Below are 8561 nucleotides of genomic sequence, written 5' to 3'. Positions count from 1 at the left end.
GAGTTTGAACTGCTGACTTTGTGGTTCAAACAGACTTTGTAGTCTAGTGCATTAAAACACAGTCCACACCAGGATTTTACTCTAAATATAGCATGGAACAGCAACACTATCCCTGTCACCATCAAGTTAATTCAACTCACAGTGACCGTATAGGACAGAATATGACTGACCCATAGTTTCCAAGTGCCACGGGCTGCCAAAAGAACCAATAGATCCGTTTTGGAAGAAGTATAGCCAGAGTGCTCCTTAGAGGCCAAGATGGCCAAACTTCGTCTCTCATACTTCAGACATATTGGCAGGAAGGACCAGTTGCTGGAGAAGGATATCATGTTTGGTAAGGCAGAGGGTCAGTGAAAAAGAGGAAGACCCCCAGCGAGATAAATTGGCCAAGTGGCAGCATCGATAGACTCAAGCGTGGCAACAATAGTGACGTTGGCCCAGGATTGGGCAGTGTTTCGTTCTGTTGTGCATAAGGTCGCTATGGGTCTGTACTGACTCGATGGCACCAAACAACAACAACAATCTTTACAGAAGCAGACTGCTACATCTTTTTCCTTTTGAGTGGCTAATGGTTCAACCTACTGATTCTTTGGTTAATAAATGAGTGTTTAACCATTGCGCCATCAGGGTTCCTTTGGAGGAACAAAAAGATGAAATATATGGAAAGTAAATTGAGGAAAAGGGAGGATAAAGCCAGAAAGTACAATATACATGTACTTGGAACTACAGAAAAACAATAATAGAACGAATGAGGGAGCTGTATATCCAAAGTTATATTGGATAATACATTTCCTGAGTTGAAAAAAAATGGAGGTGGCTTCGGATTCAAGTATACTTAAAATATTGAGCAGGCTAAGTTAGAAAATCACAAATAGACATAACATAGTGAAATTATAGAAAAACTAAACAAATCTTGAAAGCAGCTACAAAGAAAATAATTGCCCACAATAGAATGAAAATAAGCTGACATATGCCTTCTGAACAGCATCGGTAGAAATTAAAGGAGAGATAGACATTCAAAATCCTTCACTGAAAAATATTTAACATGACAAGCCAATATAATATCTAAGGAATTATCTTTTCAAAATGTCTACATTCTATTAGCATTAAAAAAAACAAAAAACCTTTTCACTTTAACTATAATGAACTGCCGCCACAAACTTAGATTTTATATATGGTCTTTTACCTCCCTATTGTTTCAATTAACTACTTGATCTCTCATATGTCCCAGAGTAAGTTTAGCATCTTCTTTTATGAGTGCCCATATCCTTTAAATTAAATTGTCTAAGAACAGTGGACAGTTACTCCAAAGTGAGTTGGTTCCTTCCAATGCCAGTTATAAAGGAAAATAAAATTAGTTCAGTTCATACCACCCTCAAAACCCAAATCCATTGCCACTGAGTTGGTTCCAACTCATAGCAAAACTAAAGGACAGAATAGAATTGCCCAGTTTCCAAGGCTGTGAATATTTATGGAGGCATACTGCCACATTTGGAGTCCTGCTGTGGCACCATGGGTTAATGTGTTAGACTGCAAAGTCATTTGACTGCAAGGTTGGCAGTTCAATCTCACCAGTCGCTCTTTGGAAACTCTCTACAGGGTCGCTATGGGTCAGAATTGACTGGATGGCACTTAACAACAACAATGCCACATTTTTCTCCCACAGAGTGACTGGTGAGTTTGAGCCTTATGATTAGCAGTGGAGTGCTTACCCACTGCCTCATCAGTGCTCTTCACACCACCGAGTACCATTATATTTTTCACTGCTTTATGCATTGCAGAAGAGTTTGGGATTAAAAAATTCCATGGCTATTTGTCCATTAAGAAGGTACTCTGATAAGTTCATATCATTGTAAAACTACAGTGAGATTCTCAAGTGATAGCCCTAACCACCCAGGGAGTTTTGGTTTATGTCCACCACCACAAACCACCACTCACAGTTGCAGAATTACTGTCCCTATTTTTCAGGGTGAATGCCTTTCTTCTGAGAGTTTTAAACACAGTTATAAAACCACAGGAACTGCCAAAGATCTTTTATTTATTTCTCCCAGGGGAACAAAGCCTATTTGATTTACACTTCCATAACTAGGGGAGACTACTCCATGGCTTTAATGGAAAACAAAAGAACTTAAGGTGATATTTGTTCCTCATAAGCCAAGGGGGTCTTTTTACCTGCAGTCCAGGAAGATTCAAAAAGAGCAGACTCTACTAATATCATGACATAACTGACAGCCTCTCTTGATAAAAACGAGAACAAAATTCACAAAACAATCTCTGGAAGGATATCTTTCTTGGGAAAACTACAACTGATTTGATTGAAGACAGTTTCACCTGTGAGTTATAGGTTTGCTTTTGTGAAAATGTCACTTCCTGCTTATTTCTAAATAAAGAAAATATTTATGAAGGCGTATAATTCCCAGTGAAATTATATTAAATATACACATATATTGTGAGGGAGAACACAGGCAAATCCTAAGAAATCTGTAGATATCAAACTTATTTTCCTTACTGCAAGTGGGTTTTATTGCTTGGCATGAATGTTGTTATTGTTGTTAAGTGTCTTCGAGTCGGTTGTGACCCAAAGCGACCTTGTATAGGGTTTCCAAGGAGTGGCTGGTGAGCTTGAACCACCAAGCTGACATTGCAGCCCAGTGCATTAACCCACAGTGTCACACCAGAACCCCATAGCATGTTGGAAGAAAGCAACTATGTTTCTCATCATTGTTGTTAAGTGCTGTTGACTCATAGCGCAACAGAATGAAACACTGTCCCATCTAGCTCCATCCTCATCATTGTTATTATGTTGGAGCCCACTGTGTCAATTCATCGTGGTGGTCTCCCTCTTTTTCATTGATCATTCACTTTACCAAGTGCTAAAACTATGTGGAGACCATGTCTGATATCCCCTGGCTTCACAAGGGGGACACAGAATCAAATCAGCCCAAGGCCAATTCCTATGATACAGAGGTCAGACATGCCTCTACCTTCTTTACCCTGTTCTGACACCAACCATTCCTCCCACAGCACTCTCTGCTTCACATCTGGGTTCAATAATCCATTGCAATGGCCACACTGAGCTCATAACAATACTCATGATTATGGAGTTTATTAGGGATGCAAACAGGGTACAATTCAGGACCAAAACCAACTCAGAACACAGCAGTTCTCCAGTCAGGAAAAGCTCTTGTTTGCCATTCTGCAGGCACACCTCACTCTTGTTTTCAGCTTCTCAGCCATGTGGCCCCTTGGCCTCTGCTCTGCCTCGAGCACATGCTACAAAGTTCTGTTAGCCAGTCTGTGACTGCCCAAAGTACACATTCTTCATGTCAGCTTGTTGGCACTCACCTTTACTCAATTCATAGGCCTAGAGGCTGAAGCTGCTGTCTCTCCATGCCATCATCTCTGCTGTCCTTCTGCCATGGCCTCTTCCGGTCGCCTCTGCAGTTGCTGTTTTTCTATGTAGCAATCTCATGTCTTATTTGTGCTCTTCCTTCTTAATGGTCCTGGGATCTTCCTTCTTGATGGTCCTGGGACCTTCCATATCTGCTTCTGAAATAGCTCATGTTAAGCTTAGCTAGACAGCAAAACTAACCAATTCCAGCCTTAGAGTCCTGTATACCTTATTTGCATGGCCCCACCCAATCCATTGGTGAGAATTAAGAAGACTTTGGATAGAAAAGTCATATCAAGTAAACTCAAGGTACCACATCAAGCATGATGTCCTTCTCCAGGGAATGGTTCCTCATGACATCATGTCAAAAGAACAAGAGACAAAGTCTTTCCTAAGGACCAGTCTGCCTATACTTCTTCCAAGACAGATTTGTTATTTTGGCAGTACATGGTACTTCCATGCCAACACCATAATTCCAATAAATTTGTTCTTCTGTGCTCTTTCTCTTCATTAGTGGCGGTTGTATGCTGTGGAGTTTGTACCAATTCATACCACCCTTGTATAGGGCTTCTGAGGGTGTAAATCTTTACAGGAGCAGAAAGCCTCATCTTTCTCTCATGGAGCAACTGGTAGATTCAAACTACTGACCTTATAGTAAGCAGCCCTGCTCGAATCTACTACGTTACCAGGGCTCCTCTTTCTCTTCATTAGCAACACTAACATATACCACAAAATCTGATAGTCAAACATTCAGTGCACTTTCAGAAATGAGCACTGACCAGCAAATATATAAGGGTGTGTTTGTACACAAAATATATTAACAGCAATCAAAGTACTTGCCATGTCACCAACTCCAATGAGATAAAAACCTGACATTGCCAACCTAACTACTTGCAGAATAGCATATTTGCCAGGATTTTAAAGAAAATGAATGTTCATTGAAGAGCTGTCTGCTGAACATATATTTGTCTACATTTATGTGGACTCATCATTTAAAAATGTCCCTCTTCCTTATCATTTATTAAATGTGATCAAATAGTTCTGCATCCTTGGTCTAAGTTATTTTTTAAAGTATTATAAGATCAGAACTTTAAAAATCTTGCAAGATTCATCTTTTATAAGAAATAATACAGGTCATTTTTATTCTCAGTTTCCAGTCTCTTTTTTATGAAAATATTTTAAACATTTATTGCAAAAACAATATTTTTTCTTTGTAAAAACACAAACATTACTGAGATACATGAAGTAAAAGCTAAAAATACCCTACAATTCTGGTCCATCTCACTTACTGTAGAAAGCAACTGTTAACAGTTTTTTACTTATCTTCAAGACCTAGATTTATTTTCTGCAACTTGCTTGCTCTTTGCCTATCATTATATCTTAGAGCTGTTTTATTTTAATACGTGCAGGGATACTTTATTGTTTCATAATATTCCATAAAATGCATCTATCATAATTTATTCCCTTATCAATGGACATTTCAGTGTTTCACATTTAGATACAAAATTTCAGTGATTATTCCTTGCACATGCATCTCTGCAGACTTGGGAGATGATTTCCCTAGGATTGCTTTCTAGAAATGGAATGAATAGGTCAAAAGATCTACATAGCTTATATATTAATACATTGTACAATAAGCACTGGACTGTGAACCACCAAGTTTGCAATTTGAGCCTCTTTATGGGAGAAAGATGAGGATTTCTGCTTCCGTGACGATTTAAAGTCTTGGAAACCATATAAAGCAGGAGTGGGGAACCATTTTTTCTTCCAAGGATCATTTGAATATTTATAACATCATTCTCGGGTCTTACAAAATTGTTGTTATTGTTGTTAAGTGCTGTCAAATTGATTCCTATTCACAGTGACAGTGTATAGGGTTTCCAAGAAATGACTGGTGGGTTTGAACTGTCAGTCTGGCAGTTAGAGTTCAGTGCTTATCCTACAGCGCCACACCAGGACACCCATACAAAATTATCAACTTAAACATTAGCCTGCTATCTTTCTTCAAACATTTAATTACCTTACCCTAATGTGATTACTCCACTACTCATCTGTAAGTTTGTTGTACTGTGGTGACTTGTGTGTGTTGCTGTGATTCTGGGAGGTATTAAAAATACGAGCATGGTGGACAGGTTTCAGCTGAGCTTCCAAATGAAGACAGACTAGGAAGAAGGAGAGATGGACTACTTCTGAATATTTAGAATATTTCTGAAAACCTTACGAATAGCAGTGGAACACTGTCAGCACCAGAACATTTAATATTGAAACATGATGAATAACACCAGAATATTGTCAGATACAGTGTCAGAAGATAAGCCCCTCAGGTTGGAAGGCACTCAAAATATGAATGGGGAAAAGCTGCCTCACAATCTCTGTACCAAAACCAATTGGTTGATGTTCAACCATTTCAGGAAGTGGCATGTGATTAAGAATCGGTGGTATTAAAGGAAGAATGCCAATGTGAACTGAAGACATTGTCCCAAAACAAGGCTCTTGTAATTAATAGAATATCAGTTAGAGTGTTTCAAATAGATGTGGTGCTGAAGGTAATCACTCATCTATACCAAGATATTTGGAAGATAGCTACCTGGTCAACCAACTAGGAGAGATTCATATTTGTGCCCATTCCAAAGAAAGGTGATCCAACAAAATCTGGAAGTCATCAAACAAAATCATTAATATTACACACTAATATAATTTTGCTGAAGATAGTTAAAAAACATCAACAGACAACTGCCAGAAATTCAAGATGGATTCAGAAGATGTGGAATTAGGGATATCAGTGCTTATGTCAGATGGATCTTAGCTGAAAGCAGAGAATTCCAGAAAGATGTTTACTTGTGTTTCATTGACTGTGGAAAAAACATTTGACTGTATCCATCATATTAAATTATGGATAATATAAAGAAGAATAGACATTTCAAAACATTTAATTGTTCTCATATGGAACCTGTACATAGATAAAGGGGCAGTTGTTCAAACAGAATGAGGGGATACAGAATGGTTTAAAGTCAGGAAAGGTGTGCATCACGGTTGTTTGTAGTAAAGATTTTTTACCTACCCTCATTTACTTACAGTGTTGTTTAATAAATAAAACACCACAAGTTAAACAAAAGCCCTTTTGTACTCTTTTTTGATCCAATTAACATAATTGACTCTCAGGTAGTTAATAGGTTGCTTATCTCCAGAAGTGAACTTGGTGTTTATCATTCACTATTTTTATATTTATATACATGTATATGTTCAAAACTACCAGATGTTACATGGGAGAAAGATGAGGCTTTCTATTCCTGTAAAGATTTGTTGTTGTTGTTAGGTGCCATCAAGTCAGTTCTGACTCATAGGACCTTATGCACAGCAGAACAAAACACTACCTGATCCTGGGCCTCACTATTGTTGTCACACTTGAGCTCATTGATGCTGCCACTTGGCCAATCCATCTCTTTGGGGTTCTTCCTCTTTTTCTCCGACCCTCCACCTTACCAAACATCATATCCTTCTCCAGTGACTGGTCCCTCCTGACAATATGTCCAAAGTATGAGAGATGAAATTTGGCCATCTTGGTCTCCAAGGAGCACTCTGGCTACACTTCTTCCAACACAGATCTGTTGGTTCTATGGGCAGCCCATTGTACTTTCAATACTCTCCTCCAACACCATAAGTCAAAAGCATCAGTTCTTTTATGGTCTTCCTTATTTATTGTCCAACTTTCACATGCATATGAGGTTATTGAAAATACCATGGCTTGGGTCAGGCACACCTTAGTCCTCAAGCTGACCTCTTTGCTCTTCAACACTGAAAAAGGTCTTTTGCAGCAGATTTGCCTAATGCAATACGTTGTTTGATTTCTTGACTGCTGCTTCCATGAGTGTTGATAGTTGATTCAAGAAGAATGAAGTCCTTTACAACTTTAATCTTTTCTCCATTGATAAGAATGTGGTTTATTGATCCAGTGGTGAGGATTTTTGTTTTCTTGACATTGAGATGCAATCCATACCGAAGGCTGTGTTCTTTGATCTTCATCAGTAAATGTTTTAAGCCCTCTTCACTTTCAGCAAGCAAGGTTGTATCATCTGCATATCGCAAGATGTTAATGAGTCTTCCTCCAATCCTGACGCCATGTTTTTCTTCATATAACCCAGGTTCTCGGATTATTTGCTCAGCATACAGGTTGAATAAGTATGTGAAAGAATACAACCCTGTCGTACACCTTTCTTAATTTTAAACCATTCAGTGTTCCCATGTTCTGTTCGAACAACTGCTTCTTGGTCCATGTACAGATTCTTTATGAGTAAAGATTTACAGCCTCAGAAACTCTCTACAGGGTCGCTATGAATTGGAACTGACTCCATGACACATAACCATCACTGTATGTATATATGGAGTCCTGGTGTGGAGCTGTGGGTTAATGCGCTGGACTGCAAAGTCAGTTTGAACCACAAGGTCGGAGGTTAAACTTACTAGCCACTCCTCGGAAACCCTATAACGGGTCACTATGGGTCGGAATTGACTCTAGGGCACTTAACAACAACTACATATATATGAATATATGTATATTCATTCAAAACAACATATAATTTTGATATTTATATGTTACTCCTTTCTTGGGAACGGGCACAAATATGAATCTCTTCCACTCTCTTGGCATAGGTGAATGAGCACCTCCAGGACTGAATCCATTTATTGAAACATTCCAACTGGTAGTCTGTCAATTCCCAGAGTCTTCTTAATTTTAACATTTCCAAAGTCAAACCTGTTCATTTTAAAATAACACCTTGTATTAGACAGTATATTTCAAGCTACATGTCCCCAAACCATGTAGATTCTTCCAGAAACTTTGAGAGAGGTGAAGATCATTCTGCCAACCACATGACAAAGAGTCCAAATCCATTCTTAAAAGATTATATTTCTCCATACTCAGTCTACAGAAATACAACCTTGTATAGTATGCAAATAGTATAGACATAAAACCAAATATGTATAGACATAAAACCAAACCTTGTATAGTATGCAAATAGTATAGACATAAAACCAAACGGCCACCACTCGTCTGTCTGTCGTGCTGTGGTGGATTGAGTTGCTGTGATTCTGAGGGCTATACCACCGGTGTTTTGGATAACCAGCAGGGTCACCCATGGTGGAAAGGTTTCAGATGAGCTACAAAACAAAG

The sequence above is a fragment of the Chrysochloris asiatica genome, unplaced genomic scaffold (genome assembly GCF_000296735.1).
Source record: "Chrysochloris asiatica unplaced genomic scaffold, ChrAsi1.0 scaffold00061, whole genome shotgun sequence".
NCBI classification, from domain to species: domain Eukaryota; kingdom Metazoa; phylum Chordata; class Mammalia; order Afrosoricida; family Chrysochloridae; genus Chrysochloris; species Chrysochloris asiatica.
This window is presented reverse-complemented; position numbering follows the sequence as displayed.